The sequence below is a fragment of the Malus sylvestris genome, chromosome 5 (assembly GCF_916048215.2).
Source record: "Malus sylvestris chromosome 5, drMalSylv7.2, whole genome shotgun sequence".
Taxonomy (NCBI): Eukaryota; Viridiplantae; Streptophyta; class Magnoliopsida; order Rosales; family Rosaceae; genus Malus; species Malus sylvestris.
The window spans coordinates 18,243,467-18,250,734 of record NC_062264.1 but is presented as its reverse complement, the minus strand read 5'-3'; positions in this window follow the sequence as shown (position 1 = coordinate 18,250,734).

Below are 7,268 nucleotides of genomic sequence, written 5' to 3'. Positions count from 1 at the left end.
AAGGAACAGGTTGCGTTTGAGAAGTGTAGGTCTTTGTATCTCTGTACGGAACAGGTTGCGGAGAATGGCCTTCGTTACCCGGCAACACCTCAAACCCTGTTGGTGGAAAAGTCAAACCCCATGACGGTCGGAGTCTCTAGGGGAGTGGTACTCTGTGTGGTCTCATTCATCTTGCAGTTAGTAGATTTGAAGTCGGCGGAGAAGAAACCCGCGCCGATGAGCTTGCGGTTACATAGGTTGGCCGGAAAGTTCTTCCTGGCAACCCAGCTGCCATTCCTCTTGCTGTTACTTCATCGACAGATCAGGAGGCGGCCAAGCACAAGTGGTTGTACGGATCTGGATACCACAGGCAGTAGAGATCTGCCGACAATAAGGATCTGGGTACAACATGCTAACTGTCTTACAGGCGACTCCAAACCTATTGCTGCGAAATGCACAACCCAAATCAAAGGCGGTTCAGGTTTCGCTCCACCGCTGCCGAGTTCCCTTCTTTCCTTCCCAAAGAGGTCGAAGAGATCAAACACCCGTTTGTCCAAGAACTTTTCGAGAGAAACCCTCTGCCTGTTTTTGGGGAATGAGAATATGGGGTGGCGGATATTTTCTATGCTGCTGCATAGAGCAAGAATGTTGAGTTTTTCAGGCTGCTTTTTTTTACTTTATGGTTTTTCCGAGGTTCATCTCTCTCTTTGAACCCTAGAGTGTTTACTGCTAGAATGCTTACTACCACTAAGACAAACCGTGGAAATTCCATTGCCAGCAACTACAATGGAGAAGTCAGAACACCCTCAGTGCCCCCGCCACGCCACCTTCTCTAGCTGTTTCGCAGCTCCTGAGAATAATAGAGAAACTGTTTTTTTGGAAAGTGCTAAGCGGAAAAGCAACGAAGAAGATAAGTTTTCTTCAAATTCATATCTTGTTACTGGAAACCATATCATCACATTATCACATGCATCATGTGATATTTTATTCCTATCATAAATAATTCCAACCCAAAACTACATTGAATATAAATAAAGGGGGGACATGGTATCGTGGTGCTGGTACAAAGTAAGAGATCTTAAAGTTTGCTATAGCAAGAAAAACCCGTGCTTTCTCAAAGCAAGGATACTGCCCTACAAAATGCTCATCCTCTTCACCGACAGACAAAAAAAATTTATACTTTGGGTCTCTACTCACAGTTTCACTACTAGAGCAATGATAGACGAACAGAATAATAAAAGCAGAAAGCATGGCTACCCACTACTCGATCAGTCTCGGAGATAATTGCAGAAAACGAAGAAAAGAAGAAAAGTGAAAGATCTTCCTATTGTTATGATTCCTTCTGTCTGCCAGATGAAGAGACAGAGTGTAGTAGAAAAACATAAGCAAAAGCAAGGAATAAACACCCCACCAGAATGATGTAATTTATTTTATCTTTCGGAAATATCTGTATAAACCCCATCAGAGGGTAATATGTATAAACCCCATCAGAGGGTGTAAAAAAAAAGCCCAACAAGCCCAAAATAATGGGCTGCAATGTCATGTGAAGGGCGAAGGCCCATATGCCCAAAAGAGCCAAACCCTTCATTATCACCAACCAGGTGACCAAAAGTACGCCCAGTACTCCACAATTATTTGGCAACCCGCCGCCATTATCATCAACCAGGTGATAAAAAGTACGCCCAGTACTCCAAAACTATTCAGTAACCCGCCGTTATTACCACCAACCAGGTGATGAAATGTACAACCCGTACTCTCCTTCATGCCACCAACCAGGTGATCAAAAGTACGCCCAGTACTTCATATTATACATGAGCATTACTCATGTCAATCATACATAAACATTCATGAGCATCACTCATATCAATCATACATAAACATTCATGAGCATTACTCATGTCAACATTCATGAGCATCACCCATGTCAACATCCATGAGCATCACTCATGTCAATCAAACATTCATGAGCATCACTCATGTCAATCAGCTTCAAAAGCTTTATTTACAAAAGCTCTAGCTTCGAAAGCTCTATTTACAGAGCTACAGCTTCAAAAGCTTCATTTACAAAAGCTCTAGCTTCAAAAGATTCATTTATAGAGCTCCAGCTTCAAAGCTTCACTTACAAAGCTTCAGTGCAAGGTATACAAATACCGCCTCCGAACAACCGCCACTTCGGCCCATACATGGATTCAATTTGAAGTCTCCAGCCAACAGACTCTATTGACCGAAGACTTGGGGGACTACATTATGTACCATATATTGGGCCTCAACTGGGCCTCATGAAAAATACTTGGGGGACTTAGCCCATTATTTATGTATTGAGGAGCGAGCCCTTATTCTATAAAATGGACTCCCTCACCTTCATTAGAGAGCAACGCCGCCAGCTGAGCAACCGTCTCGCCGCGAGCATCACTCCTAACCCATCACTTATGTATTGAGGAGCGAACCCTTATTCTATAAAAGGGACTCCCTCACCTTCATTAGAGAGCAACGCTGCTAGCTGAGCAACCGCCTCGCCACGAGCATTAACTCTAGCCCATCATTTATGTATTGAGGAGTAAGCCCTTAGTCTATAAAAGGGACTCCCTCACCTTCAAACGCCACAAGCCGCGCCAACCAAAGTAACATAAGCCACGAGCCGAGCAGCCTCGCAGCGTGTGCTACTTCTAGTTGAGCATCATTTCAGATTGAGCACCGCCTCATATCAAGCATCAGTTCAAGACAACATCTAGTTACTTCGGCCCATACATGGACTGAATTTCAAGTCTCCAGCCAAAAGACTCTCTTGACTTAAGACTTGGGGGACTACTGTTTATACCAAATTTAGGGCCTCGTATTTAAACCTCGTATAAATACTCGAGGGACTTAAATGTAATTATGTAATAAAGGAAGGGGCAAATATGTAATAAGTGAGGAGTCATTATTCTATAAAAGGACCCATCACCCTCACAATTAAGGAAGGCCAATTCCTAAGCCTCCCACCCCCTCTCAAAGCTCTCACATTACAGAGCTCCTCCTCTCTCCCTCTCTCCCTTAGATAAATACATATTCAGTGTGGACGTAGCCCAAACCTTGGGGTGAACCACGATACATCTTGTGTCATTTACATTACTTGCAGATTCACGGTCGGATTTACGTTGTTCCAAGACCTCCAGTTTTATGCATCAACACCATATATATAATGGCATAAATTGAACAGACATAACTGTTCATTCTTATCAGTTATAAAACTGACATAACTGTTCAATCAGTTTTATCCTTTCAGAAAAAACTGAATAAAAAAAAAAAAAAAAAACGTAACTTGTGTTTTCGTCCATCCAAGCCCAAGAGCCCCAAGGCCCATCTTTGACATTTAATATATACACCCAAACCCTCCAAGTCTAAGGCCCAAGGTCCATGGCCTTGGCCCAATTCTTTTCAAACCATAAGTGTGAGGACACACTTATAAAGATGACTGTAAAATGGGAAATGGGTGATGTGGGACTCCCAGTCCCACATATTCACAAAAGTTCCAACAATACCCCACATTTTCTATTCAAACTCTAGCAATACCCCACATTTGAATAGAAAATAAGATACTAAGTAAATTAGTAACGTCTTTCTAGAGAACTTAGATATGATGTGCATTGGGATATGTGTCTTTTGGACTTGAACCTTCTCTAGTGAGTACTTATCGGATTTACCCAATGAAGCAGTGAATTTAATATCTTGAACTGATCATTGTTAGTAGTAAATTGAAACAAGAAGTATCACACATATCATATCTGGACACACTTCAATTCATACGGTTATGTTCATTTTGGTCCTGAACATATCCTGATTTCATGAGACCTTTAGAGAATTGTAGCCATATTAATTCTCAAAGATGCGACTCCATATCAATCTCATATAGGTAATGCTAATTGAGAATAGCCTATTCTATTCATCTTAAACATAAGATATTAGCATTATTAAGAATAGTAATTCACCCCTTATGTCTTACAGGTAACACACTATTTTCCATCATAGGAATGAGTAAGGATTGTGTGTTTCTTACTTTGAGTTTTCCTCAACTAGTTTGCCTATTGAACCTAGACCATGGGATCTCCAATTAGCTAGGTTAGGTTTCCGTCAAGTTATAACTCATTGAGTTGGCTTTAAACCCATTCCCCTCGATGTAAATGCCACTTGATCCTTGGATAGGCCTTTTGTCAAAGGATCGGCAATATTCTCCTTAGATTTAATATAATCAATGGAAATAGTTCCATTCTTGAGTAGCTGTCTAATGGTTTTATGTTGTCGCCTTATATGTCTTGACTTACCATTATATTTAGCGTTTTTGGCTCGACCTTGTGCAGCCATGCTGTCACAATGTATACATACTGCAGTCACAGGCTTTGGCTATAATGGAATACCTTCTAGAAAATTTTTAAGCCATTCAGCTACATCTAAAGCTATAAACTCTGATTCTATTGTTGAACATGCTATACACGTTTGCTTAGATGATTTCCATGACACAGCTACTCCACCAAGTGTAAATACATATCCACTTGTGGATTTACTGTCTGTGCTCCCTGAAATCCAATTTGCATCACTATATCCTTCTAATACTAGGGGATATTGAGTGTAATGCAAACCATAGTTCATTGTATGCTTTAAGTATCGTAATACCCTTATTAAAGCATTTCAATGATCTCTTCCAGGATTACTTGAATACCTACTTAGTCGGCTTATTGAATAAGCAAGATCAGGTCTTGTACAATTCATAATGTACATCAAGCAACCTATAACTTGGGTATACTCTAATTGAGATACACTCTTCTTCGTTTTTAGTAAGTTTATGAATGGGATCAAAAAGAGTTACTGCAGGTTTACAATCATAATGTCCAAACCTTCTTAGAACCTTTTCAACATAATGTGATTGAGTTAGAACATATCCATCTGAATTCCTTAGAATTCGAACTCCAAGAATCACATCAGCTATTCCCATATCTTTCATATCAAAACTAGAATTTAGCATTTTCTTTGTGGAGTTAATCACATCTTTGTTTGTTCCCAGTATAAGCATGTCATCAACATAAAGACATACAATAACACAAGCAATTTTTGTTTGCTTAACATAAATGCACTTATCACTTTCATTGATCACAAATCCATTTGTGATCATATTATGATCGAATTTTTCATGCCATTGCTTAGGCGTTTGTTTAAGTCCATATAATGACTTAATCAATTTGCAAACTTTCTTTTCTTGACCTTTGACAATGAAACCTTCAGGTTGTTCCATATATATTTCTTTGTCTAATTCACCATTTAGAAATGCAGTTTTGACATCCATTTGATGTATCTCAAGATTGTACACAGATGCTATAGCTATTAATAACCTTATAGAAGTTATTCTAGCTACGGGTGAATAAGTGTCAAAATAGTCAATTCCTTCTTTTTGACGATACCCTTTGGCAACTAGACGAGCTTTATACTTGTCTATGGTACCATCCGGTCTCAATTTCCTCTTAAAATCCATTTGTGTCCTATTGGTTTATTTCCAGGAGGTAATTAACCAATTCCCATATATTATTTTGCATGATGGATTCTATTTCACTTTGAATAGCTTCTTTCCAATAAGACGCTTCAGATGATTCTAATGCAGCCTTATAAGTTTGAGGCTCTTCTTCAGTTTCAAAAGTGAGGAAATTAGGACCAAAATCCTTTGCAATTTTTGCTCTTTTACTCTTCTGTGGTTCCAAATCTTGGCTTTGAACTCTAGAAGTTGAGGCATGATTTTCGTCATCATTTCTTGTAGTATCATCATGTACTCTTTTGTTCAAAACATATGACCTATCTTTATAAGGAAAATTTTCCTCAAAGAACTCAGCTTCGGCAGATTCAAGTATTGTATTTACATGAATATCTGCAATTTCAGATTTATGAACCAAAAATCTATATGCCGAACTATTATTGGCATGACCAATAAATATACAATCCACTGTTTTTGGTCCAAGTTTTTGTCTCTTTGGAAGAGGCACTTGAACTTTCGCAAGACAACACCACACTTTCAAGGTTTTGTATGTAGGTAACCTACCTTTCCAGATTTCATAAGGAGATTGATTAGTCTTCTTATGTGGAATTTGGTTAAAAATTGTGTTTGCAGCAAAGAGCGCTTCACCCCATAGATTATGTGGTGCACCAGAACTGTTCAACATGGAATTAATCATATCCTTTAATGTACGATTTTTTCGTTCAGCCACTCCGTTTTGTTGAGGAGTATATGGTGCTGTCGTTTGATGTATTATTCCATGTGTTGAACAAAATTCTGCAAAGTCATTAGATTCGTATTCACCACCTCTATCTGATCTTAAGACTTTTATTCTCTTGTCTAGTTGATTTTCGACTTCAGCTTTAAATGTCTTAAACATGTTTAAAGCTACATCTTTACTATGAATCAAATAGACATAACAGTACTTGTTGTAATCATCAATGAAAGAAATATAGTAGTTCTTTCCTCCACGAGTTGGTGTAGATTTGAAATCACAAAGATCACTATGGATTAAACCAAGTATTTCGTTGGATTTTTCCACTGATTTATATGAATGTCTTGCATATTTAGATTCTATGCATATCTCACATTTAGATTCTTTGTTCATGGAACATTTGGGCAATAGGCCTAAGTTAACCATTCTTTGAAGAGAACGAAAATTAACATGACCTAATCTTGCATGCCCTAATGTAGATGACTCAATCAAGTAAGCAGAAGAAGCACTAGGCTTGTTATTCTTATTAATAGCATCGACAGAAAGTACATTAAGTTTGAAGAACCCCTCAGCTAGGTAGCCCTTTCCCACATACACCCCACTTTTGGTGATTACAAACTTATCAGATTCAAACACAATTTTGAAACCTTTGTTACTCAGAATAGATTTAGAAATTAGGTTCTTGCGAATATCAAGAACATGCAGAACATTGGTGAGTGAAAGCTCTTTTCCAGAAGTGAGTTTGAGCGTCATTTTCCCTTCCCTGCAACAGCAGATGCAGTTGCATTTCCCATGTACAGATTTTCTCCACCATCAACAGATTGGTAAGTAACAAACAAATTCCGATCAGCACACACATGCCTTGTTGCTCCTGTATCAACCCACCAGTCATTGGAATTAGTTAATAAATTGACTTCAGATACAACTGCAACAAACTTGTCTTCTACAACGTTTGCTTGATTGGAATTCTCAAAATTCTGATCCTTCTTGTGGCACCAATTCTTTGCCCTATAACCTGTCTTTCCACAAACCCAGCAACCTCCTTTGATTTTCTTAAAG